This window comes from Chiloscyllium punctatum, chromosome 12 (genome assembly GCF_047496795.1).
Source record: "Chiloscyllium punctatum isolate Juve2018m chromosome 12, sChiPun1.3, whole genome shotgun sequence".
NCBI classification, from domain to species: Eukaryota; Metazoa; Chordata; class Chondrichthyes; order Orectolobiformes; family Hemiscylliidae; genus Chiloscyllium; species Chiloscyllium punctatum.
Window position 1 is genome coordinate 10,457,905 of NC_092750.1, and position 25,519 is coordinate 10,483,423.

Below are 25,519 nucleotides of genomic sequence, written 5' to 3' on the forward strand. Positions count from 1 at the left end.
ATGAAGGTGAAGCTCTGCACCTGGTCTTGCTGGCGCGAGGGTGGTTTGCATTGCCTCTCATCCTCCTCCTGCAGCCATTCGATGCCTTTTGCTTCCAGTCTCATGGCACATTTCTTCTGATTGGCTGCGTAAGGAGCATTCCAAAACAGTCAAATAATCAAATCGACAAACCCTCAATCCTGCACCAATTCCAATTCTCCGACTCTTCACTGACCAACATCTGCGAACGTACAAAACACTCTTTGAGTCAGCGACGCGTCCATGCTGGCCTTTGCACTCTCTCTCTCTCTATCAAACCCTCCCTCGCTCGTAAGCTTGCTGACGGCCAGCTGTTCCAGCTTGCAAAAACCGGTGATCCCTGATCGCAATGGAAAAGTTGCAGGAGAGACGCTGACATGCGCATGGCCGCCTGACTTTAGGTTGATTTGAGCGTTCCAGAGGCGCGCCTTGGGAAATCGCTTTGGACTGTTCCTTGTTTTCGACACAAGCGGTCACTTCAGAAGTGATTGTGCAGAATGACGATGGAAAAGTATTCTCAAACAGAGTCGGTGGTGTAAACAGGCAGTGACTTACATGCCGCTTTGGAGATGGTTGCGGAGAACTTGGGAATCCTCAAGCCTGCAGAGTAAGCACTGATGGTTTTCACAGTGGACGGACTGAAGCCGGAGCAGAGGCGATGAGTTCAAATTGTTCCGGTGCGTCGGCTCGCTCGCAAAGCAGCTTAGACCGATACTGACCGTTTGCAGACGGATGGCATCACGTGCAGCAGTTCGAGAGCTAGAGGAGAGATGGGGTGAAGCTGGCGAGAGATGTTGACGGTGAACGGAGCACGACGTGGAACTTGTCGAGGACTGGAGGGACCAGTTCCTGGTTGTGCATTCGACGAGCGAGTCGACCAGAGCCAAGCTGTCAACTTCAGAAATGATTGTGCAGAATCAACGACAGTGTCGATATAGACGGCATAAAGAGGCAGCGGCTGAAGCCAACTGTCCGGCGAGAAAACAGGCTGGGAAATTTTGCCGGAAGGAGTCGATGTCGTGAGGAGATTTGGAACAAAAACGCAGGGCAAATCCCAAGTGAATGTGGCAGCGAGCAAAGTGCTGCAGCGTGCCGAGCTGGCTGCAGCTGCCGAAATAGCTCAGTCGGGAGAGCGTTAGACTGAAGATCTAAAGGTCCCCGGTTCAATCCCGGGTTTCGGCAGGTGCAGAGTCGCTCGCGCGCTCCGTCCTTCGTTTAACTGCGACGGAGGCGAGTGAATGAAGGTGAAGCTCTGCACCTGGTCTTGCTGGCGCGAGGGTGGTTTGCATTGCCTCTCACCCTCCTCCTGCAGCCATTCGATGCCTTTTGCTTCCAGTCTCATGGCACATTTCTTCTGATTGGCTGCGTAAGGAGCATTCCAAAACAGTCAAATAATCAAATCGACAAACCCTCAATCCTGCACCAATTCCAATTCTCCGACTCTTCATTGACCAACATCTGCGAACGCACAAAACACTCTTTGAGTCAGCGACGCGTCCATGCTGGCCTTTGCACTCTCTCTCTCTCTATCAAACACTCCCTCGCTCGTAAGCTTGCTGACGGCCAGCTGTTCCAGCTTGCAAAAACCGGTGATCCCTGATCGCAATGGAAAAGTTGCAGGAGAGACGCTGACATGCGCATGGCCGCCTGACTTTAGGTTGATTTGAGCGTTCCAGAGGCGCGCCTTGGGAAATCGCTTTGGACTGTTCCTTGTTTTCGACACAAGCGGTCACTTCAGAAGTGATTGTGCAGAATGACGATGGAAAAGTATTCTCAAACAGAGTCGGTGGTGTAAACAGGCAGTGACTTACATGCCGCTTTGGAGATGGTTGCGGAGAACTTGGGAATCCTCAAGCCTGCAGAGTAAGAACTGATGGTTTTCACAGTGGACGGACTGAAGCCGGAGCAGAGGCGATGAGTTCAAATTGTTCCGGTGCGTCGGCTCGCTCGCAAAGCAGCTTAGACCGATACTGACCGTTTGCAGACGGATGGCATCACGTGCAGCAGTTCGAGAGCTAGAGGAGAGATGGGGTGAAGCTGGCGAGAGATGTTGACGGTGAACGGAGCACGACGTGGAACTTGTCGAGGACTGGAGGGACCAGTTCCTGGTTGTGCATTCGACGAGCGAGTCGACCAGAGCCAAGCTGTCAACTTCAGAAATGATTGTGCAGAATCAACGACAGTGTCGATATAGACGGCATAAAGAGGCAGCGGCTGAAGCCAACTGTCCGGCGAGAAAACAGGCTGGGAAATTTTGCCGGAAGGAGTCGATGTCGTGAGGAGATTTGGAACAAAAACGCAGGGCAAATCCCAAGTGAATGTGGCAGCGAGCAAAGTGCTGCAGCGTGCCGAGCTGGCTGCAGCTGCCGAAATAGCTCAGTCGGGAGAGCGTTAGACTGAAGATCTAAAGGTCCCCGGTTCAATCCCGGGTTTCGGCAGGTGCAGAGTCGCTCGCGCGCTCCGTCCTTCGTTTAACTGCGACGGAGGCGAGTGAATGAAGGTGAAGCTCTGCACCTGGTCTTGCTGGCGCGAGGGTGGTTTGCATTGCCTCTCACCCTCCTCCTGCAGCCATTCGATGCCTTTTGCTTCCAGTCTCATGGCACATTTCTTCTGATTGGCTGCGTAAGGAGCATTCCAAAACAGTCAAATAATCAAATCGACAAACCCTCAATCCTGCACCAATTCCAATTCTCCGACTCTTCATTGACCAACATCTGCGAACGCACAAAACACTCTTTGAGTCAGCGACGCGTCCATGCTGGCCTTTGCACTCTCTCTCTCTCTATCAAACACTCCCTCGCTCGTAAGCTTGCTGACGGCCAGCTGTTCCAGCTTGCAAAAACCGGTGATCCCTGATCGCAATGGAAAAGTTGCAGGAGAGACGCTGACATGCGCATGGCCGCCTGACTTTAGGTTGATTTGAGCGTTCCAGAGGCGCGCCTTGGGAAATCGCTTTGGACTGTTCCTTGTTTTCGACACAAGCGGTCACTTCAGAAGTGATTGTGCAGAATGACGATGGAAAAGTATTCTCAAACAGAGTCGGTGGTGTAAACAGGCAGTGACTTACATGCCGCTTTGGAGATGGTTGCGGAGAACTTGGGAATCCTCAAGCCTGCAGAGTAAGCACTGATGGTTTTCACAGTGGACGGACTGAAGCCGGAGCAGAGGCGATGAGTTCAAATTGTTCCGGTGCGTCGGCTCGCTCGCAAAGCAGCTTAGACCGATACTGACCGTTTGCAGACGGATGGCATCACGTGCAGCAGTTCGAGAGCTAGAGGAGAGATGGGGTGAAGCTGGCGAGAGATGTTGACGGTGAACGGAGCACGACGTGGAACTTGTCGAGGACTGGAGGGACCAGTTCCTGGTTGTGCATTCGACGAGCGAGTCGACCAGAGCCAAGCTGTCAACTTCAGAAATGATTGTGCAGAATCAACGACAGTGTCGATATAGACGGCATAAAGAGGCAGCGGCTGAAGCCAACTGTCCGGCGAGAAAACAGGCTGGGAAATTTTGCCGGAAGGAGTCGATGTCGTGAGGAGATTTGGAACAAAAACGCAGGGCAAATCCCAAGTGAATGTGGCAGCGAGCAAAGTGCTGCAGCGTGCCGAGCTGGCTGCAGCTGCCGAAATAGCTCAGTCGGGAGAGCGTTAGACTGAAGATCTAAAGGTCCCCGGTTCAATCCCGGGTTTCGGCAGGTGCAGAGTCGCTCGCGCGCTCCGTCCTTCGTTTAACTGCGACGGAGGCGAGTGAATGAAGGTGAAGCTCTGCACCTGGTCTTGCTGGCGCGAGGGTGGTTTGCATTGCCTCTCACCCTCCTCCTGCAGCCATTCGATGCCTTTTGCTTCCAGTCTCATGGCACATTTCTTCTGATTGGCTGCGTAAGGAGCATTCCAAAACAGTCAAATAATCAAATCGACAAACCCTCAATCCTGCACCAATTCCAATTCTCCGACTCTTCATTGACCAACATCTGCGAACGCACAAAACACTCTTTGAGTCAGCGACGCGTCCATGCTGGCCTTTGCACTCTCTCTCTCTCTATCAAACACTCCCTCGCTCGTAAGCTTGCTGACGGCCAGCTGTTCCAGCTTGCAAAAACCGGTGATCCCTGATCGCAATGGAAAAGTTGCAGGAGAGACGCTGACATGCGCATGGCCGCCTGACTTTAGGTTGATTTGAGCGTTCCAGAGGCGCGCCTTGGGAAATCGCTTTGGACTGTTCCTTGTTTTCGACACAAGCGGTCACTTCAGAAGTGATTGTGCAGAATGACGATGGAAAAGTATTCTCAAACAGAGTCGGTGGTGTAAACAGGCAGTGACTTACATGCCGCTTTGGAGATGGTTGCGGAGAACTTGGGAATCCTCAAGCCTGCAGAGTAAGCACTGATGGTTTTCACAGTGGACGGACTGAAGCCGGAGCAGAGGCGATGAGTTCAAATTGTTCCGGTGCGTCGGCTCGCTCGCAAAGCAGCTTAGACCGATACTGACCGTTTGCAGACGGATGGCATCACGTGCAGCAGTTCGAGAGCTAGAGGAGAGATGGGGTGAAGCTGGCGAGAGATGTTGACGGTGAACGGAGCACGACGTGGAACTTGTCGAGGACTGGAGGGACCAGTTCCTGGTTGTGCATTCGACGAGCGAGTCGACCAGAGCCAAGCTGTCAACTTCAGAAATGATTGTGCAGAATCAACGACAGTGTCGATATAGACGGCATAAAGAGGCAGCGGCTGAAGCCAACTGTCCGGCGAGAAAACAGGCTGGGAAATTTTGCCGGAAGGAGTCGATGTCGTGAGGAGATTTGGAACAAAAACGCAGGGCAAATCCCAAGTGAATGTGGCAGCGAGCAAAGTGCTGCAGCGTGCCGAGCTGGCTGCAGCTGCCGAAATAGCTCAGTCGGGAGAGCGTTAGACTGAAGATCTAAAGGTCCCCGGTTCAATCCCGGGTTTCGGCAGGTGCAGAGTCGCTCGCGCGCTCCGTCCTTCGTTTAACTGCGACGGAGGCGAGTGAATGAAGGTGAAGCTCTGCACCTGGTCTTGCTGGCGCGAGGGTGGTTTGCATTGCCTCTCACCCTCCTCCTGCAGCCATTCGATGCCTTTTGCTTCCAGTCTCATGGCACATTTCTTCTGATTGGCTGCGTAAGGAGCATTCCAAAACAGTCAAATAATCAAATCGACAAACCCTCAATCCTGCACCAATTCCAATTCTCCGACTCTTCATTGACCAACATCTGCGAACGCACAAAACACTCTTTGAGTCAGCGACGCGTCCATGCTGGCCTTTGCACTCTCTCTCTCTCTATCAAACACTCCCTCGCTCGTAAGCTTGCTGACGGCCAGCTGTTCCAGCTTGCAAAAACCGGTGATCCCTGATCGCAATGGAAAAGTTGCAGGAGAGACGCTGACATGCGCATGGCCGCCTGACTTTAGGTTGATTTGAGCGTTCCAGAGGCGCGCCTTGGGAAATCGCTTTGGACTGTTCCTTGTTTTCGACACAAGCGGTCACTTCAGAAGTGATTGTGCAGAATGACGATGGAAAAGTATTCTCAAACAGAGTCGGTGGTGTAAACAGGCAGTGACTTACATGCCGCTTTGGAGATGGTTGCGGAGAACTTGGGAATCCTCAAGCCTGCAGAGTAAGCACTGATGGTTTTCACAGTGGACGGACTGAAGCCGGAGCAGAGGCGATGAGTTCAAATTGTTCCGGTGCGTCGGCTCGCTCGCAAAGCAGCTTAGACCGATACTGACCGTTTGCAGACGGATGGCATCACGTGCAGCAGTTCGAGAGCTAGAGGAGAGATGGGGTGAAGCTGGCGAGAGATGTTGACGGTGAACGGAGCACGACGTGGAACTTGTCGAGGACTGGAGGGACCAGTTCCTGGTTGTGCATTCGACGAGCGAGTCGACCAGAGCCAAGCTGTCAACTTCAGAAATGATTGTGCAGAATCAACGACAGTGTCGATATAGACGGCATAAAGAGGCAGCGGCTGAAGCCAACTGTCCGGCGAGAAAACAGGCTGGGAAATTTTGCCGGAAGGAGTCGATGTCGTGAGGAGATTTGGAACAAAAACGCAGGGCAAATCCCAAGTGAATGTGGCAGCGAGCAAAGTGCTGCAGCGTGCCGAGCTGGCTGCAGCTGCCGAAATAGCTCAGTCGGGAGAGCGTTAGACTGAAGATCTAAAGGTCCCCGGTTCAATCCCGGGTTTCGGCAGGTGCAGAGTCGCTCGCGCGCTCCGTCCTTCGTTTAACTGCGACGGAGGCGAGTGAATGAAGGTGAAGCTCTGCACCTGGTCTTGCTGGCGCGAGGGTGGTTTGCATTGCCTCTCACCCTCCTCCTGCAGCCATTCGATGCCTTTTGCTTCCAGTCTCATGGCACATTTCTTCTGATTGGCTGCGTAAGGAGCATTCCAAAACAGTCAAATAATCAAATCGACAAACCCTCAATCCTGCACCAATTCCAATTCTCCGACTCTTCATTGACCAACATCTGCGAACGCACAAAACACTCTTTGAGTCAGCGACGCGTCCATGCTGGCCTTTGCACTCTCTCTCTCTCTATCAAACACTCCCTCGCTCGTAAGCTTGCTGACGGCCAGCTGTTCCAGCTTGCAAAAACCGGTGATCCCTGATCGCAATGGAAAAGTTGCAGGAGAGACGCTGACATGCGCATGGCCGCCTGACTTTAGGTTGATTTGAGCGTTCCAGAGGCGCGCCTTGGGAAATCGCTTTGGACTGTTCCTTGTTTTCGACACAAGCGGTCACTTCAGAAGTGATTGTGCAGAATGACGATGGAAAAGTATTCTCAAACAGAGTCGGTGGTGTAAACAGGCAGTGACTTACATGCCGCTTTGGAGATGGTTGCGGAGAACTTGGGAATCCTCAAGCCTGCAGAGTAAGCACTGATGGTTTTCACAGTGGACGGACTGAAGCCGGAGCAGAGGCGATGAGTTCAAATTGTTCCGGTGCGTCGGCTCGCTCGCAAAGCAGCTTAGACCGATACTGACCGTTTGCAGACGGATGGCATCACGTGCAGCAGTTCGAGAGCTAGAGGAGAGATGGGGTGAAGCTGGCGAGAGATGTTGACGGTGAACGGAGCACGACGTGGAACTTGTCGAGGACTGGAGGGACCAGTTCCTGGTTGTGCATTCGACGAGCGAGTCGACCAGAGCCAAGCTGTCAACTTCAGAAATGATTGTGCAGAATCAACGACAGTGTCGATATAGACGGCATAAAGAGGCAGCGGCTGAAGCCAACTGTCCGGCGAGAAAACAGGCTGGGAAATTTTGCCGGAAGGAGTCGATGTCGTGAGGAGATTTGGAACAAAAACGCGGGGCAAATCCCAAGTGAATGTGGCGGCGAGCAAAGTGCTGCAGCGTGCCGAGCTGGCTGCAGCTGCCGAAATAGCTCAGTTGGGAGAGCGTTAGACTGAAGATCTAAAGGTCCCCGGTTCAATCCCGGGTTTCGGCAGGTGCAGAGTCGCTCGCGCGCTCCGGCCTTCGTTTAACTGCGACGGAGGCGAGTGAATGAAGGTGAAGCTCTGCACCTGGTCTCGCTGGCGCGAGGGTGGTTTGCATTGCCTCTCATCCTCCTCCTGCAGCCATTCGATGCCTTTTGCTTCCAGTCTCATGGCACATTTCTTCTGATTGGCTGCGTAAGGAGCATTCCAAAACAGTCAAATAATCAAATCGACAAACCCTCAATCCTGCACCAATTCCAATTCTCCGACTCTTCATTGACCAACATCTGCGAACGCACAAAACACTCTTTGAGTCAGCGACGCGTCCATGCTGGCCTTTGCACTCTCTCTCTCTCGATCAAACACTCCCTCGCTCGTAAGCTTGCTGACGGCCAGCTGTTCCAGCTTGCAAAAACCGGTGATCCCTGATCGCAATGGAAAAGTTGCAGGAGAGACGCTGACATGCGCATGGCCGCCTGACTTTAGGTTGATTTGAGCGTTCCAGAGGCGCGCCTTGGGAAATCGCTTTGGACTGTTCCTTGTTTTCGACACAAGCGGTCACTTCAGAAGTGATTGTGCAGAATGACGATGGAAAAGTATTCTCAAACAGAGTCGGTGGTGTAAACAGGCAGTGACTTACATGCCGCTTTGGAGATGGTTGCGGAGAACTTGGGAATCCTCAAGCCTGCAGAGTAAGCACTGATGGTTTTCACAGTGGACGGACTGAAGCCGGAGCAGAGGCGATGAGTTCAAATTGTTCCGGTGCGTCGGCTCGCTCGCAAAGCAGCTTAGACCGATACTGACCGTTTGCAGACGGATGGCATCACGTGCAGCAGTTCGAGAGCTAGAGGAGAGATGGGGTGAAGCTGGCGAGAGATGTTGACGGTGAACGGAGCACGACGTGGAACTTGTCGAGGACTGGAGGGACCAGTTCCTGGTTGTGCATTCGACGAGCGAGTCGACCAGAGCCAAGCTGTCAACTTCAGAAATGATTGTGCAGAATCAACGACAGTGTCGATATAGACGGCATAAAGAGGCAGCGGCTGAAGCCAACTGTCCGGCGAGAAAACAGGCTGGGAAATTTTGCCGGAAGGAGTCGATGTCGTGAGGAGATTTGGAACAAAAACGCAGGGCAAATCCCAAGTGAATGTGGCAGCGAGCAAAGTGCTGCAGCGTGCCGAGCTGGCTGCAGCTGCCGAAATAGCTCAGTTGGGAGAGCGTTAGACTGAAGATCTAAAGGTCCCCGGTTCAATCCCGGGTTTCGGCAGGTGCAGAGTCGCTCGCGCGCTCCGTCCTTCGTTTAACTGCGACGGAGGCGAGTGAATGAAGGTGAAGCTCTGCACCTGGTCTCGCTGGCGCGAGGGTGGTTTGCATTGCCTCTCACCCTCCTCCTGCAGCCATTCGATGCCTTTTGCTTCCAGTCTCATGGCACATTTCTTCTGATTGGCTGCGTAAGGAGCATTCCAAAACAGTCAAATAATCAAATCGACAAACCCTCAATCCTGCACCAATTCCAATTCTCCGACTCTTCATTGACCAACATCTGCGAACGCACAAAACACTCTTTGAGTCAGCGACGCGTCCATGCTGGCCTTTGCACTCTCTCTCTCTCGATCAAACACTCCCTCGCTCGTAAGCTTGCTGACGGCCAGCTGTTCCAGCTTGCAAAAACCGGTGATCCCTGATCGCAATGGAAAAGTTGCAGGAGAGACGCTGACATGCGCATGGCCGCCTGACTTTAGGTTGATTTGAGCGTTCCAGAGGCGCGCCTTGGGAAATCGCTTTGGACTGTTCCTTGTTTTCGACACAAGCGGTCACTTCAGAAGTGATTGTGCAGAATGACGATGGAAAAGTATTCACAAACAGAGTCGGTGGTGTAAACAGGCAGTGACTTACATGCCGCTTTGGAGATGGTTGCGGAGAACTTGGGAATCCTCAAGCCTGCAGAGTAAGAACTGATGGTTTTCACAGTGGACGGACTGAAGCCGGAGCAGAGGCGATGAGTTCAAATTGTTCCGGTGCGTCGGCTCGCTCGCAAAGCAGCTTAGACCGATACTGACCGTTTGCAGACGGATGGCATCACGTGCAGCAGTTCGAGAGCTAGAGGAGAGATGGGGTGAAGCTGGCGAGAGATGTTGACGGTGAACGGAGCACGACGTGGAACTTGTCGAGGACTGGAGGGACCAGTTCCTGGTTGTGCATTCGACGAGCGAGTCGACCAGAGCCAAGCTGTCAACTTCAGAAATGATTGTGCAGAATCAACGACAGTGTCGATATAGACGGCATAAAGAGGCAGCGGCTGAAGCCAACTGTCCGGCGAGAAAACAGGCTGGGAAATTTTGCCGGAAGGAGTCGATGTCGTGAGGAGATTTGGAACAAAAACGCAGGGCAAATCCCAAGTGAATGTGGCAGCGAGCAAAGTGCTGCAGCGTGCCGAGCTGGCTGCAGCTGCCGAAATAGCTCAGTCGGGAGAGCGTTAGACTGAAGATCTAAAGGTCCCCGGTTCAATCCCGGGTTTCGGCAGGTGCAGAGTCGCTCGCGCGCTCCGTCCTTCGTTTAACTGTGACGGAGGCGAGTGAATGAAGGTGAAGCTCTGCACCTGGTCTCGCTGGCGCGAGGGTGGTTTGCATTGCCTCTCACCCTCCTCCTGCAGCCATTCGATGCCTTTTGCTTCCAGTCTCATGGCACATTTCTTCTGATTGGCTGCGTAAGGAGCATTCCAAAACAGTCAAATAATCAAATCGACAAACCCTCAATCCTGCACCAATTCCAATTCTCCGACTCTTCATTGACCAACATCTGCGAACGCACAAAACACTCTTTGAGTCAGCGACGCGTCCATGCTGGCCTTTGCACTCTCTCTCTCTCTATCAAACACTCCCTCGCTCGTAAGCTTGCTGACGGCCAGCTGTTCCAGCTTGCAAAAACCGGTGATCCCTGATCGCAATGGAAAAGTTGCAGGAGAGACGCTGACATGCGCATGGCCGCCTGACTTTAGGTTGATTTGAGCGTTCCAGAGGCGCGCCTTGGGAAATCGCTTTGGACTGTTCCTTGTTTTCGACACAAGCGGTCACTTCAGAAGTGATTGTGCAGAATGACGATGGAAAAGTATTCTCAAACAGAGTCGGTGGTGTAAACAGGCAGTGACTTACATGCCGCTTTGGAGATGGTTGCGGAGAACTTGGGAATCCTCAAGCCTGCAGAGTAAGCACTGATGGTTTTCACAGTGGACGGACTGAAGCCGGAGCAGAGGCGATGAGTTCAAATTGTTCCGGTGCGTCGGCTCGCTCGCAAAGCAGCTTAGACCGATACTGACCGTTTGCAGACGGATGGCATCACGTGCAGCAGTTCGAGAGCTAGAGGAGAGATGGGGTGAAGCTGGCGAGAGATGTTGACGGTGAACGGAGCACGACGTGGAACTTGTCGAGGACTGGAGGGACCAGTTCCTGGTTGTGCATTCGACGAGCGAGTCGACCAGAGCCAAGCTGTCAACTTCAGAAATGATTGTGCAGAATCAACGACAGTGTCGATATAGACGGCATAAAGAGGCAGCGGCTGAAGCCAACTGTCCGGCGAGAAAACAGGCTGGGAAATTTTGCCGGAAGGAGTCGATGTCGTGAGGAGATTTGGAACAAAAACGCAGGGCAAATCCCAAGTGAATGTGGCAGCGAGCAAAGTGCTGCAGCGTGCCGAGCTGGCTGCAGCTGCCGAAATAGCTCAGTCGGGAGAGCGTTAGACTGAAGATCTAAAGGTCCCCGGTTCAATCCCGGGTTTCGGCAGGTGCAGAGTCGCTCGCGCGCTCTGGCCTTCATTTTACTGCGACGGAGGCGAGTGAATGAAGGTGAAGCTCTGTACCTGGTCTCGCTGGCGCGAGGGTGGTTTGCATTGCCTCTCACCCTCCTCCTGCAGCCATTCGATGCCTTTTGCTTCCAGTCTCATGGCACATTTCTTCTGATTGGCTGCGTAAGGAGCATTCCAAAACAGTCAAATAATCAAATCGACAAACCCTCAATCCTGCACCAATTCCAATTCTCCGACTCTTCATTGACCAACATCTGCGAACGCACAAAACACTCTTTGAGTCAGCGACGCGTCCATGCTGGCCTTTGCACTCTCTCTCTCTCGATCAAACACTCCCTCGCTCGTAAGCTTGCTGACGGCCAGCTGTTCCAGCTTGCAAAAACCGGTGATCCCTGATCGCAATGGAAAAGTTGCAGGAGAGACGCTGACATGCGCATGGCCGCCTGACTTTAGGTTGATTTGAGCGTTCCAGAGGCGCGCCTTGGGAAATCGCTTTGGACTGTTCCTTGTTTTCGACACAAGCGGTCACTTCAGAAGTGATTGTGCAGAATGACGATGGAAAAGTATTCACAAACAGAGTCGGTGGTGTAAACAGGCAGTGACTTACATGCCGCTTTGGAGATGGTTGCGGAGAACTTGGGAATCCTCAAGCCTGCAGAGTAAGAACTGATGGTTTTCACAGTGGACGGACTGAAGCCGGAGCAGAGGCGATGAGTTCAAATTGTTCCGGTGCGTCGGCTCGCTCGCAAAGCAGCTTAGACCGATACTGACCGTTTGCAGACGGATGGCATCACGTGCAGCAGTTCGAGAGCTAGAGGAGAGATGGGGTGAAGCTGGCGAGAGATGTTGACGGTGAACGGAGCACGACGTGGAACTTGTCGAGGACTGGAGGGACCAGTTCCTGGTTGTGCATTCGACGAGCGAGTCGACCAGAGCCAAGCTGTCAACTTCAGAAATTATTGTGCAGAATCAACGACAGTGTCGATATAGACGGCAGAAAGAGGCAGCGGCTGAAGCCAACTGTCCGGCGAGAAAACAGGCTGGGAAATTTTGCCGGAAGGAGTCGATGTCGTGAGGAGATTTGGAACAAAAACGCAGGGCAAATCCCAAGTGAATGTGGCAGCGAGCAAAGTGCTGCAGCGTGCCGAGCTGGCTGCAGCTGCCGAAATAGCTCAGTTGGGAGAGCGTTAGACTGAAGATCTAAAGGTCCCCGGTTCAATCCCGGGTTTCGGCAGGTGCAGAGTCGCTCGCGCGCTCCGGCCTTCGTTTAACTGCGACGGAGGCGAGTGAATGAAGGTGAAGCTCTGCACCTGGTCTCGCTGGCGCGAGGGTGGTTTGCATTGCCTCTCACCCTCCTCCTGCAGCCATTCGATGCCTTTTGCTTCCAGTCTCATGGCACATTTCTTCTGATTGGCTGCGTAAGGAGCATTCCAAAACAGTCAAATAATCAAATCGACAAACCCTCAATCCTGCACCAATTCCAATTCTCCGACTCTTCACTGACCAACATCTGCGAACGCACAAAACACTCTTTGAGTCAGCGACGCGTCCATGCTGGCCTTTGCACTCTCTCTCTCTCGATCAAACACTCCCTCGCTCGTAAGCTTGCTGACGGCCAGCTGTTCCAGCTTGCAAAAACCGGTGATCCCTGATCGCAATGGAAAAGTTGCAGGAGAGACGCTGACATGCGCATGGCCGCCTGACTTTAGGTTGATTTGAGCGTTCCAGAGGCGCGCCTTGGGAAATCGCTTTGGACTGTTCCTTGTTTTCGACACAAGCGGTCACTTCAGAAGTGATTGTGCAGAATGACGATGGAAAAGTATTCTCAAACAGAGTCGGTGGTGTAAACAGGCAGTGACTTACATGCCGCTTTGGAGATGGTTGCGGAGAACTTGGGAATCCTCAAGCCTGCAGAGTAAGCACTGATGGTTTTCACAGTGGACGGACTGAAGCCGGAGCAGAGGCGATGAGTTCAAATTGTTCCGGTGCGTCGGCTCGCTCGCAAAGCAGCTTAGACCGATACTGACCGTTTGCAGACGGATGGCATCACGTGCAGCAGTTCGAGAGCTAGAGGAGAGATGGGGTGAAGCTGGCGAGAGATGTTGACGGTGAACGGAGCACGACGTGGAACTTGTCGAGGACTGGAGGGACCAGTTCCTGGTTGTGCATTCGACGAGCGAGTCGACCAGAGCCAAGCTGTCAACTTCAGAAATGATTGTGCAGAATCAACGACAGTGTCGATATAGACGGCATAAAGAGGCAGCGGCTGAAGCCAACTGTCCGGCGAGAAAACAGGCTGGGAAATTTTGCCGGAAGGAGTCGATGTCGTGAGGAGATTTGGAACAAAAACGCAGGGCAAATCCCAAGTGAATGTGGCAGCGAGCAAAGTGCTGCAGCGTGCCGAGCTGGCTGCAGCTGCCGAAATAGCTCAGTTGGGAGAGCGTTAGACTGAAGATCTAAAGGTCCCCGGTTCAATCCCGGGTTTCGGCAGGTGCAGAGTCGCTCGCGCGCTCCGGCCTTCGTTTTACTGCGACGGAGGCGAGTGAATGAAGGTGAAGCTCTGTACCTGGTCTCGCTGGCGCGAGGGTGGTTTGCATTGCCTCTCACCCTCCTCCTGCAGCCATTCGATGCCTTTTGCTTCCAGTCTCATGGCACATTTCTTCTGATTGGCTGCGTAAGGAGCATTCCAAAACAGTCAAATAATCAAATCGACAAACCCTCAATCCTGCACCAATTCCAATTCTCCGACTCTTCATTGACCAACATCTGCGAACGCACAAAACACTCTTTGAGTCAGCGACGCGTCCATGCTGGCCTTTGCACTCTCTCTCTCTCGATCAAACACTCCCTCGCTCGTAAGCTTGCTGACGGCCAGCTGTTCCAGCTTGCAAAAACCGGTGATCCCTGATCGCAATGGAAAAGTTGCAGGAGAGACGCTGACATGCGCATGGCCGCCTGACTTTAGGTTGATTTGAGCGTTCCAGAGGCGCGCCTTGGGAAATCGCTTTGGACTGTTCCTTGTTTTCGACACAAGCGGTCACTTCAGAAGTGATTGTGCAGAATGACGATGGAAAAGTATTCTCAAACAGAGTCGGTGGTGTAAACAGGCAGTGACTTACATGCCGCTTTGGAGATGGTTGCGGAGAACTTGGGAATCCTCAAGCCTGCAGAGTAAGCACTGATGGTTTTCACAGTGGACGGACTGAAGCCGGAGCAGAGGCGATGAGTTCAAATTGTTCCGGTGCGTCGGCTCGCTCGCAAAGCAGCTTAGACCGATACTGACCGTTTGCAGACGGATGGCATCACGTGCAGCAGTTCGAGAGCTAGAGGAGAGATGGGGTGAAGCTGGCGAGAGATGTTGACGGTGAACGGAGCACGACGTGGAACTTGTCGAGGACTGGAGGGACCAGTTCCTGGTTGTGCATTCGACGAGCGAGTCGACCAGAGCCAAGCTGTCAACTTCAGAAATGATTGTGCAGAATCAACGACAGTGTCGATATAGACGGCATAAAGAGGCAGCGGCTGAAGCCAACTGTCCGGCGAGAAAACAGGCTGGGAAATTTTGCCGGAAGGAGTCGATGTCGTGAGGAGATTTGGAACAAAAACGCGGGGCAAATCCCAAGTGAATGTGGCGGCGAGCAAAGTGCTGCAGCGTGCCGAGCTGGCTGCAGCTGCCGAAATAGCTCAGTTGGGAGAGCGTTAGACTGAAGATCTAAAGGTCCCCGGTTCAATCCCGGGTTTCGGCAGGTGCAGAGTCGCTCGCGCGCTCCGGCCTTCGTTTAACTGCGACGGAGGCGAGTGAATGAAGGTGAAGCTCTGCACCTGGTCTCGCTGGCGCGAGGGTGGTTTGCATTGCCTCTCATCCTCCTCCTGCAGCCATTCGATGCCTTTTGCTTCCAGTCTCATGGCACATTTCTTCTGATTGGCTGCGTAAGGAGCATTCCAAAACAGTCAAATAATCAAATCGACAAACCCTCAATCCTGCACCAATTCCAATTCTCCGACTCTTCATTGACCAACATCTGCGAACGCACAAAACACTCTTTGAGTCAGCGACGCGTCCATGCTGGCCTTTGCACTCTCTCTCTCTCGATCAAACACTCCCTCGCTCGTAAGCTTGCTGACGGCCAGCTGTTCCAGCTTGCAAAAACCGGTGATCCCTGATCGCAATGGAAAAGTTGCAGGAGAGACGCTGACATGCGCATGGCCGCCTGACTTTAGGTTGATTTGAGCGTTCCAGAGGCGCGCCTTGGGAAATCGCTTTGGACTGTTCCTTGTTTTCGACACAAGCGGTCACTTCAGAAGTGATTGTGCAGAATGACGATGGAAAAGTATTCACAAACAGAGTCGGTGGTGTAAACAGGCAGTGACTTACATGCCGCTTTGGAGATGGTTGCGGAGAACTTGGGAATCCTCAAGCCTGCAGAGTAAGCACTGATGGTTTTCACAGTGGACGGACTGAAGCCGGAGCAGAGGCGATGAGTTCAAATTGTTCCGGTGCGTCGGCTCGCTCGCAAAGCAGCTTAGACCGATACTGACCGTTTGCAGACAGATGGCATCACGTGCAGCAGTTCGAGAGCTAGAGGAGAGATGGGGTGAAGCTGGCGAGAGATGTTGACGGTGAACGGAGCACGACGTGGAACTTGTCGAGGACTGGAGGGACCAGTTCCTGGTTGTGCATTCGACGAGCGAGTCGACCAGAGCCAAGCTGTCAACTTCAGAAATTATTGTGCAGAATCAACGACAGTGTCGATATAGACGGCAGAAAGAGGCAGCGGCTGAAGCCAACTGTCCGGCGAGAAAACAGGCTGGGAAATTTTGCCGGAAGGAGTCGATGTCGTGAGGAGATTTGGAACAAAAACGCAGGGCAAATCCCAAGTGAATGTGGCAGCGAGCAAAGTGCTGCAGCGTGCCGAGCTGGCTGCAGCTGCCGAAATAGCTCAGTTGGGAGAGCGTTAGACTGAAGATCTAAAGGTCCCCGGTTCAATCCCGGGTTTCGGCAGGTGCAGAGTCGCTCGCGCGCTCCGGCCTTCGTTTAACTGCGACGGAGGCGAGTGAATGAAGGTGAAGCTCTGCACCTGGTCTCGCTGGCGCGAGGGTGGTTTGCATTGCCTCTCACCCTCCTCCTGCAGCCATTCGATGCCTTTTGCTTCCAGTCTCATGGCACATTTCTTCTGATTGGCTGCGTAAGGAGCATTCCAAAACAGTCAAATAATCAAATCGACAAACCCTCAATCCTGCACCAATTCCAATTCTCCGACTCTTCATTGACCAACATCTGCGAACGCACAAAACACTCTTTGAGTCAGCGACGCGTCCATGCTGGCCTTTGCACTCTCTCTCTCTCGATCAAACACTCCCTCGCTCGTAAGCTTGCTGACGGCCAGCTGTTCCAGCTTGCAAAAACCGGTGATCCCTGATCGCAATGGAAAAGTTGCAGGAGAGACGCTGACATGCGCATGGCCGCCTGACTTTAGGTTGATTTGAGCGTTCCAGAGGCGCGCCTTGGGAAATCGCTTTGGACTGTTCCTTGTTTTCGACACAAGCGGTCACTTCAGAAGTGATTGTGCAGAATGACGATGGAAAAGTATTCACAAACAGAGTCGGTGGTGTAAACAGGCAGTGACTTACATGCCGCTTTGGAGATGGTTGCGGAGAACTTGGGAATCCTCAAGCCTGCAGAGTAAGAACTGATGGTTTTCACAGTGGACGGACTGAAGCCGGAGCAGAGGCGATGAGTTCAAATTGTTCCGGTGCGTCGGCTCGCTCGCAAAGCAGCTTAGACCGATACTGACCGTTTGCAGACGGATGGCATCACGTGCAGCAGTTCGAGAGCTAGAGGAGAGATGGGGTGAAGCTGGCGAGAGATGTTGACGGTGAACGGAGCACGACGTGGAACTTGTTGAGGACTGGAGGGACCAGTTCCTGGTTGTGCATTCGACGAGCGAGTCGACCAGAGCCAAGCTGTCAACTTCAGAAATTATTGTGCAGAATCAACGACAGTGTCGATATAGACGGCAGAAAGAGGCAGCGGCTGAAGCCAACTGTCCGGCGAGAAAACAGGCTGGGAAATTTTGCCGGAAGGAGTCGATGTCGTGAGGAGATTTGGAACAAAAACGCAGGGCAAATCCCAAGTGAATGTGGCAGCGAGCAAAGTGCTGCAGCGTGCCGAGCTGGCTGCAGCTGCCGAAATAGCTCAGTTGGGAGAGCGTTAGACTGAAGATCTAAAGGTCCCCGGTTCAATCCCGGGTTTCGGCAGGTGCAGAGTCGCTCGCGCGCTCCGGCCTTCGTTTAACTGCGACGGAGGCGAGTGAATGAAGGTGAAGCTCTGCACCTGGTCTCGCTGGCGCGAGGGTGGTTTGCATTGCCTCTCACCCTCCTCCTGCAGCCATTCGATGCCTTTTGCTTCCAGTCTCATGGCACATTTCTTCTGATTGGCTGCGTAAGGAGCATTCCAAAACAGTCAAATAATCAAATCGACAAACCCTCAATCCTGCACCAATTCCAATTCTCCGACTCTTCATTGACCAACATCTGCGAACGCACAAAACACTCTTTGAGTCAGCGACGCGTCCATGCTGGCCTTTGCACTCTCTCTCTCTCGATCAAACACTCCCTCGCTCGTAAGCTTGCTGACGGCCAGCTGTTCCAGCTTGCAAAAACCGGTGATCCCTGATCGCAATGGAAAAGTTACAGGAGAGACGCTGACATGCGCATGGCCGCCTGACTTTAGGTTGATTTGAGCGTTCCAGAGGCGCGCCTTGGGAAATCGCTTTGGACTGTTCCTTGTTTTCGACACAAGCGGTCACTTCAGAAGTGATTGTGCAGAATGACGATGGAAAAGTATTCTCAAACAGAGTCGGTGGTGTAAACAGGCAGTGACTTACATGCCGCTTTGGAGATGGTTGCGGAGAACTTGGGAATCCTCAAGCCTGCAGAGTAAGCACTGATGGTTTTCACAGTGGACGGACTGAAGCCGGAGCAGAGGCGATGAGTTCAAATTGTTCCGGTGCGTCGGCTCGCTCGCAAAGCAGCTTAGACCGATACTGACCGTTTGCAGACGGATGGCATCACGTGCAGCAGTTCGAGAGCTAGAGGAGAGATGGGGTGAAGCTGGCGAGAGATGTTGACGGTGAACGGAGCACGACGTGGAACTTGTCGAGGACTGGAGGGACCAGTTCCTGGTTGTGCATTCGACGAGCGAGTCGACCAGAGCCAAGCTGTCAACTTCAGAAATGATTGTGCAGAATCAACGACAGTGTCGATATAGACGGCATAAAGAGGCAGCGGCTGAAGCCAACTGTCCGGCGAGAAAACAGGCTGGGAAATTTTGCCGGAAGGAGTCGATGTCGTGAGGAGATTTGGAACAAAAACGCAGGGCAAATCCCAAGTGAATGTGGCAGCGAGCAAAGTGCTGCAGCGTGCCGAGCTGGCTGCAGCTGCCGAAATAGCTCAGTTGGGAGAGCGTTAGACTGAAGATCTAAAGGTCCCTGGTTCAATCCCGGGTTTCGGCAGGTGCAGAGTCGCTCGCGCGCTCCGTCCTTCGTTTAACTGCGACGGAGGCGAGTGAATGAAGGTGAAGCTCTGCACCTGGTCTCGCTGGCGCGAGGGTGGTTTGCATTGCCTCACACCCTCCTCCTGCAGCCATTCGATGCCTTTTGCTTCCAGTCTCATGGCACATTTCTTCTGATTGGCTGCGTAAGGAGCATTCCAAAACAGTCAAATAATCAAATCGACAAACCCTCAATCCTGCACCAATTCCAATTCTCCGACTCTTCATTGACCAACATCTGCGAACGCACAAAACACTCTTTGAGTCAGCGACGCGTCCATGCTGGCCTTTGCACTCTCTCTCTCTCGATCAAACACTCCCTCGCTCGTAAGCTTGCTGACGGCCAGCTGTTCCAGCTTGCAAAAACCGGTGATCCCTGATCGCAATGGAAAAGTTGCAGGAGAGACGCTGACATGCGCATGGCCGCCTGACTTTAGGTTGATTTGAGCGTTCCAGAGGCGCGCCTTGGGAAATCGCTTTGGACTGTTCCTTGTTTTCGACACAAGCGGTCACTTCAGAAGTGATTGTGCAGAATGACGATGGAAAAGTATTCTCAAACAGAGTCGGTGGTGTAAACAGGCAGTGACTTACATGCCGCTTTGGAGATGGTTGCGGAGAACTTGGGAATCCTCAAGCCTGCAGAGTAAGAACTGATGGTTTTCACAGTGGACGGACTGAAGCCGGAGCAGAGGCGATGAGTTCAAATTGTTCCGGTGCGTCGGCTCGCTCGCAAAGCAGCTTAGACCGATACTGACCGTTTGCAGACGGATGGCATCACGTGCAGCAGTTCGAGAGCTAGAGGAGAGATGGGGTGAAGCTGGCGAGAGATGTTGACGGTGAACGGAGCACGACGTGGAACTTGTCGAGGACTGGAGGGACCAGTTCCTGGTTGTGCATTCGACGAGCGAGTCGACCAGAGCCAAGCTGTCAACTTCAGAAATGATTGTGCAGAATCAACGACAGTGTCGATATAGACGGCATAAAGAGGCAGCGGCTGAAGCCAACTGTCCGGCGAGAAAACAGGCTGGGAAATTTTGCCGGAAGGAGTCGATGTCGTGAGGAGATTTGGAACAAAAACGCAGGGCAAATCCCAAGTGAATGTGGCGGCGAGCAAAGTGCTGCAGCGTGCCGAGCTGGCTGCAGCTGCCGAAATAGCTCAGTCGGGAGAGCGTTAGACTGAAGATCTAAAGGTCCCCGGTTCAATCCCGGGTTTCGGCAGGTGCAGAGTCGCTCGCGCGCTCCGTCCTTCGTTTAACTGCGACGGAGGCGAGTGAATGAAGGTGAAGCTCTGCACCTGGTCTCGCTGGCGCGAGGGTGGTTTGCATTGCCTCTCACCCTCCTCCTGCAGCCATTCGATGCCTTTTGCTTCCAGTCTCATGGCACATTTCTTCTGATTGGCTGCGTAAGGAGCATTCCAAAACAGTCAAATAATCAAATCGACAAACCCTCAATCCTGCACCAATTCCAATTCTCCGACTCTTCATTGACCAACATCTGGGAACGCACAAAACACTCTTTGAGTCAGCGACGCGTCCATGCTGGCCTTTGCACTCTCTCTCTCTCTATCAAACACTCCCTCGCTCGTAAGCTTGCTGACGGCCAGCTGTTCCAGCTTGCAAAAACCGGTGATCCCTGATCGCAATGGAAAAGTTGCAGGAGAGACGCTGACATGCGCATGGCCGCCTGACTTTAAGTTGATTTGAGCGTTCCAGAGGCGCGCCTTGGGAAATCGCTTTGGACTGTTCCTTGTTTTCGACACAAGCGGTCACTTCAGAAGTGATTGTGCAGAATGACGATGGAAAAGTATTCTCAAACAGAGTCGGTGGTGTAAACAGGCAGTGACTTACATGCCGCTTTGGAGATGGTTGCGGAGAACTTGGGAATCCTCAAGCCTGCAGAGTAAGCACTGATGGTTTTCACAGTGGATGGACTGAAGCCGGAGCAGAGGCGATGAGTTCAAATTGTTCCGGTGCGTCGGCTCGCTCGCAAAGCAGCTTAGACCGATACTGACCGTTTGCAGACGGATGGCATCACGTGCAGCAGTTCGAGAGCTAGAGGAGAGATGGGGTGAAGCTGGCGAGAGATGTTGACGGTGAACGGAGCACGACGTGGAACTTGTCGAGGACTGGAGGGACCAGTTCCTGGTTGTGCATTCGACGAGCGAGTCGACCAGAGCCAAGCTGTCAACTTCAGAAATGATTGTGCAGAATCAACGACAGTGTCGATATAGACGGCATAAAGAGGCAGCGGCTGAAGCCAACTGTCCGGCGAGAAAACAGGCTGGGAAATTTTGCCGGAAGGAGTCGATGTCGTGAGGAGATTTGGAACAAAAACGCAGGGCAAATCCCAAGTGAATGTGGCGGCGAGCAAAGTGCTGCAGCGTGCCGAGCTGGCTGCAGCTGCCGAAATAGCTCAGTTGGGAGAGCGTTAGACTGAAGATCTAAAGGTCCCCGGTTCAATCCCGGGTTTCGGCAGGTGCAGAGTCGCTCGCGCGCTCCGTCCTTCGTTTAACTGTGACGGAGGCGAGTGAATGAAGGTGAAGCTCTGCACCTGGTCTTGCTGGCGCGAGGGTGGTTTGCATTGCCTCTCATCCTCCTCCTGCAGCCATTCGATGCCTTTTGCTTCCAGTCTCATGGCACATTTCTTCTGATTGGCTGCGTAAGGAGCATTCCAAAACAGTCAAATAATCAAATCGACAAACCCTCAATCCTGCACCAATTCCAATTCTCCGACTCTTCATTGACCAACATCTGGGAACGCACAAAACACTCTTTGAGTCAGCGACGCGTCCATGCTGGCCTTTGCACTCTCTCTCTCTCGATCAAACACTCCCTCGCTCGTAAGCTTGCTGACGGCCAGCTGTTCCAGCTTGCAAAAACCGGTGATCCCTGATCGCAATGGAAAAGTTGCAGGAGAGACGCTGACATGCGCATGGCCGCCTGACTTTAGGTTGATTTGAGCGTTCCAGAGGCGCGCCTTGGGAAATCGCTTTGGACTGTTCCTTGTTTTCGACACAAGCGGTCACTTCAGAAGTGATTGTGCAGAATGACGATGGAAAAGTATTCACAAACAGAGTCGGTGGTGTAAACAGGCAGTGACTTACATGCCGCTTTGGAGATGGTTGCGGAGAACTTGGGAATCCTCAAGCCTGCAGAGTAAGAACTGATGGTTTTCACAGTGGACGGACTGAAGCCGGAGCAGAGGCGATGAGTTCAAATTGTTCCGGTGCGTCGGCTCGCTCGCAAAGCAGCTTAGACCGATACTGACCGTTTGCAGACGGATGGCATCACGTGCAGCAGTTCGAGAGCTAGAGGAGAGATGGGGTGAAGCTGGCGAGAGATGTTGACGGTGAACGGAGCACGACGTGGAACTTGTCGAGGACTGGAGGGACCAGTTCCTGGTTGTGCATTCGACGAGCGAGTCGACCAGAGCCAAGCTGTCAACTTCAGAAATGATTGTGCAGAATCAACGACAGTGTCGATATAGACGGCATAAAGAGGCAGCGGCTGAAGCCAACTGTCCGGCGAGAAAACATGCTGGGAAATTTTGCCGGAAGGAGTCGATGTCGTGAGGAGATTTGGAACAAAAACGCAGGGCAAATCCCAAGTGAATGTGGCGGCGAGCAAAGTGCTCGACAAACCCTCAATCCTGCACCAATTCCAATTCTCCGACTCTTCATTGACCAACATCTGCGAACGCACAAAACACTCTTTGAGTCAGCGACGCGTCCATGCTGGCCTTTGCACTCTCTCTCTCTCTATCAAACACTCCCTCGCTCGTAAGCTTGCTGACGGCCAGCTGTTCCAGCTTGCAAAAACCGGTGATCCCTGATCGCAATGGAAAAGTTGCAGGAGAGACGCTGACATGCGCATGGCCGCCTGACTTTAGGTTGATTTGAGCGTTCCAGAGGCGCGCCTTGGGAAATCGCTTTGGACTGTTCCTTGTTTTCGACACAAGCGGTCACTTCAGAAGTGATTGTGCAGAATGACGATGGAAAAGTATTCACAAACAGAGTCGGTGGTGTAAACAGGCAGTGACTTACATGCCGCTTTGGAGATGGTTGCGGAGAACTTGGGAATCCTCAAGCCTGCAGAGTAAGAACTGATGGTTTTCACAGTGGACGGACTGAAGCCGGAGCAGAGGCGATGAGTTCAAATTGTTCCGGTGCGTCGGCTCGCTCGCAAAGCAGCTTAGACCGATACTGACCGTTTGCAGACGGATGGCATCACGTGCAGCAGTTCGAGAGCTAGAGGAGAGATGGGGTGAAGCTGGCGAGAGATGTTGACGGTGAACGGAGCACGACGTGGAACTTGTCGAGGACTGGAGGGACCAGTTCCTGGTTGTGCATTCGACGAGCGAGTCGACCAGAGCCAAGCTGTCAACTTCAGAAATGATTGTGCAGAATCAACGACAGTGTCAATATAGACGGCATAAAGAGGCAGCGGCTGAAGCCAACTGTCCGGCGAGAAAACAGGCTGGGAAATTTTGCCGGAAGGAGTCGATGTCGTGAGGAGATTTGGAACAAAAACGCAGGGCAAATCCCAAGTGAATGTGGCGGCGAGCAAAGTGCTCGACAAACCCTCAATCCTGCACCAATTCCAATTCTCCGACTCTTCATTGACCAACATCTGCGAACGCACAAAACACTCTTTGAGTCAGCGACGCGTCCATGCTGGCCTTTGCACTCTCTCTCTCTCGATCAAACACTCCCTCGCTCGTAAGCTTGCTGACGGCCAGCTGTTCCAGCTTGCAAAAACCGGTGATCCCTGATCGCAATGGAAAAGTTGCAGGAGAGACGCTGACATGCGCATGGCCGCCTGACTTTAGGTTGATTTGAGCGTTCCAGAGGCGCGCCTTGGGAAATCGCTTTGGACTGTTCCTTGTTTTCGACACAAGCGGTCACTTCAGAAGTGATTGTGCAGAATGACGATGGAAAAGTATTCACAAACAGAGTCGGTGGTGTAAACAGGCAGTGACTTACATGCCGCTTTGGAGATGGTTGCGGAGAACTTGGGAATCCTCAAGCCTGCAGAGTAAGAACTGATGGTTTTCACAGTGGACGGACTGAAGCCGGAGCAGAGGCGATGAGTTCAAATTGTTCCGGTGCGTCGGCTCGCTCGCAAAGCAGCTTAGACCGATACTGACCGTTTGCAGACGGATGGCATCACATGCAGCAGTTCGAGAGCTAGAGGAGAGATGGGGTGAAGCTGGCGAGAGATGTTGACGGTGAACGGAGCACGACGTGGAACTTGTCGAGGACTGGAGGGACCAGTTCCTGGTTGTGCATTCGACGAGCGAGTCGACCAGAGCCAAGCTGTCAACTTCAGAAATGATTGTGCAGAATCAACGACAGTGTCGATATAGACGGCATAAAGAGGCAGCGGCTGAAGCCAACTGTCCGGCGAGAAAACAGGCTGGGAAATTTTGCCGGAAGGAGTCGATGTCGTGAGGAGATTTGGAACAAAAACGCAGGGCAAATCCCAAGTGAATGTGGCGGCGAGCAAAGTGCTGCAGCGTGCCGAGCTGGCTGCAGCTGCCGAAATAGCTCAGTTGGGAGAGCGTTAGACTGAAAATCTAAAGGTCCCCGGTTCAATCCGGGGTTTCGGCAGGTGCAGAGTCGCTCGCGCGCTCCGTCCTTCGTTTAACTGCGACGGAGGCGAGTGAATGGAGGTGAAGCTCTGCACCTGGTCTTGCTGGCGCGAGGGTGGTTTGCATTGCCTCTCACCCTCCTCCTGCAGCCATTCGATGCCTTTTGCTTCCAGTCTCATGGCACATTTCTTCTGATTGGCTGCGTAAGGAGCATTCCAAAACAGTCAAATAATCAAATCGACAAACCCTCAATCCTGCACCAATTCCAATTCTCCGACTCTTCATTGACCAACATCTGCGAACGCACAAAACACTCTTTGAGTCAGCGACGCGTCCATGCTGGCCTTTGCACTCTCTCTCTCTCGATCAAACACTCCCTCGCTCGTAAGCTTGCTGACGGCCAGCTGTTCCAGCTTGCAAAAACCGGTGATCCCTGATCGCAATGGAAAAGTTGCAGGAGAGACGCTGACATGCGCATGGCCGCCTGACTTTAGGTTGATTTGAGCGTTCCAGAGGCGCGCCTTGGGAAATCGCTTTGGACTGTTCCTTGTTTTCGACACAAGCGGTCACTTCAGAAGTGATTGTGCAGAATGACGATGGAAAAGTATTCACAAACAGAGTCGGTGGTGTAAACAGGCAGTGACTTACATGCCGCTTTGGAGATGGTTGCGGAGAACTTGGGACTCCTCAAGCCTGCAGAGTAAGAACTGATGGTTTTCACAGTGGACGGACTGAAGCCGGAGCAGAGGCGATGAGTTCAAATTGTTCCGGTGCGTCGGCTCGCTCGCAAAGCAGCTTAGACCGATACTGACCGTTTGCAGACGGATGGCATCACGTGCAGCAGTTCGAGAGCTAGAGGAGAGATGGGGTGAAGCTGGCGAGAGATGTTGACGGTGAACGGAGCACGACGTGGAACTTGTCGAGGACTGGAGGGACCAGTTCCTGGTTGTGCATTCGACGAGCGAGTCGACCAGAGCCAAGCTGTCAACTTCAGAAATGATTGTGCAGAATCAACGACAGTGTCGATATAGACGGCATAAAGAGGCAGCGGCTGAAGCCAACTGTCCGGCGAGAAAACAGGCTGGGAAATTTTGCCGGAAGGAGTCGA

General features: G+C 52.9%; 18 non-coding genes across 18 annotated transcripts; all 18 read left to right on the forward strand.

Moving 5' to 3' along the window:
- The first annotated feature begins 1,127 nt into the window (after nucleotides 1-1,127).
- trnaf-gaa (transfer RNA phenylalanine (anticodon GAA)) lies at nucleotides 1,128-1,200 on the forward strand. The gene has a single exon. It is a non-coding gene; the product is annotated as a tRNA-Phe (tRNA).
- Nucleotides 1,201-2,383: 1,183 nt separating this feature from the next.
- On the forward strand, nucleotides 2,384-2,456 carry trnaf-gaa (transfer RNA phenylalanine (anticodon GAA)). Its single transcript has one exon. It is a non-coding gene; the product is annotated as a tRNA-Phe (tRNA).
- Nucleotides 2,457-3,639: 1,183 nt separating this feature from the next.
- Nucleotides 3,640-3,712, forward strand: trnaf-gaa (transfer RNA phenylalanine (anticodon GAA)). Its single transcript has one exon. It is a non-coding gene; the product is annotated as a tRNA-Phe (tRNA).
- Nucleotides 3,713-4,895: 1,183 nt separating this feature from the next.
- On the forward strand, nucleotides 4,896-4,968 carry trnaf-gaa (transfer RNA phenylalanine (anticodon GAA)). The gene has a single exon. It is a non-coding gene; the product is annotated as a tRNA-Phe (tRNA).
- A 1,183-nt stretch (nucleotides 4,969-6,151) lies between these two features.
- trnaf-gaa (transfer RNA phenylalanine (anticodon GAA)) lies at nucleotides 6,152-6,224 on the forward strand. The gene has a single exon. It is a non-coding gene; the product is annotated as a tRNA-Phe (tRNA).
- Nucleotides 6,225-7,407: 1,183 nt separating this feature from the next.
- trnaf-gaa (transfer RNA phenylalanine (anticodon GAA)) lies at nucleotides 7,408-7,480 on the forward strand. Its single transcript has one exon. It is a non-coding gene; the product is annotated as a tRNA-Phe (tRNA).
- Nucleotides 7,481-8,663: 1,183 nt separating this feature from the next.
- On the forward strand, nucleotides 8,664-8,736 carry trnaf-gaa (transfer RNA phenylalanine (anticodon GAA)). The gene has a single exon. It is a non-coding gene; the product is annotated as a tRNA-Phe (tRNA).
- Nucleotides 8,737-9,919: 1,183 nt separating this feature from the next.
- On the forward strand, nucleotides 9,920-9,992 carry trnaf-gaa (transfer RNA phenylalanine (anticodon GAA)). The gene has a single exon. It is a non-coding gene; the product is annotated as a tRNA-Phe (tRNA).
- A 1,183-nt stretch (nucleotides 9,993-11,175) lies between these two features.
- On the forward strand, nucleotides 11,176-11,248 carry trnaf-gaa (transfer RNA phenylalanine (anticodon GAA)). The gene has a single exon. It is a non-coding gene; the product is annotated as a tRNA-Phe (tRNA).
- A 1,183-nt stretch (nucleotides 11,249-12,431) lies between these two features.
- Nucleotides 12,432-12,504, forward strand: trnaf-gaa (transfer RNA phenylalanine (anticodon GAA)). Its single transcript has one exon. It is a non-coding gene; the product is annotated as a tRNA-Phe (tRNA).
- A 1,183-nt stretch (nucleotides 12,505-13,687) lies between these two features.
- On the forward strand, nucleotides 13,688-13,760 carry trnaf-gaa (transfer RNA phenylalanine (anticodon GAA)). Its single transcript has one exon. It is a non-coding gene; the product is annotated as a tRNA-Phe (tRNA).
- A 1,183-nt stretch (nucleotides 13,761-14,943) lies between these two features.
- On the forward strand, nucleotides 14,944-15,016 carry trnaf-gaa (transfer RNA phenylalanine (anticodon GAA)). Its single transcript has one exon. It is a non-coding gene; the product is annotated as a tRNA-Phe (tRNA).
- Nucleotides 15,017-16,199: 1,183 nt separating this feature from the next.
- Nucleotides 16,200-16,272, forward strand: trnaf-gaa (transfer RNA phenylalanine (anticodon GAA)). The gene has a single exon. It is a non-coding gene; the product is annotated as a tRNA-Phe (tRNA).
- A 1,183-nt stretch (nucleotides 16,273-17,455) lies between these two features.
- Nucleotides 17,456-17,528, forward strand: trnaf-gaa (transfer RNA phenylalanine (anticodon GAA)). The gene has a single exon. It is a non-coding gene; the product is annotated as a tRNA-Phe (tRNA).
- Nucleotides 17,529-18,711: 1,183 nt separating this feature from the next.
- On the forward strand, nucleotides 18,712-18,784 carry trnaf-gaa (transfer RNA phenylalanine (anticodon GAA)). The gene has a single exon. It is a non-coding gene; the product is annotated as a tRNA-Phe (tRNA).
- A 1,183-nt stretch (nucleotides 18,785-19,967) lies between these two features.
- On the forward strand, nucleotides 19,968-20,040 carry trnaf-gaa (transfer RNA phenylalanine (anticodon GAA)). Its single transcript has one exon. It is a non-coding gene; the product is annotated as a tRNA-Phe (tRNA).
- A 1,183-nt stretch (nucleotides 20,041-21,223) lies between these two features.
- On the forward strand, nucleotides 21,224-21,296 carry trnaf-gaa (transfer RNA phenylalanine (anticodon GAA)). Its single transcript has one exon. It is a non-coding gene; the product is annotated as a tRNA-Phe (tRNA).
- A 3,061-nt stretch (nucleotides 21,297-24,357) lies between these two features.
- trnaf-gaa (transfer RNA phenylalanine (anticodon GAA)) lies at nucleotides 24,358-24,430 on the forward strand. Its single transcript has one exon. It is a non-coding gene; the product is annotated as a tRNA-Phe (tRNA).
- Nucleotides 24,431-25,519: the final 1,089 nt, after the last annotated feature.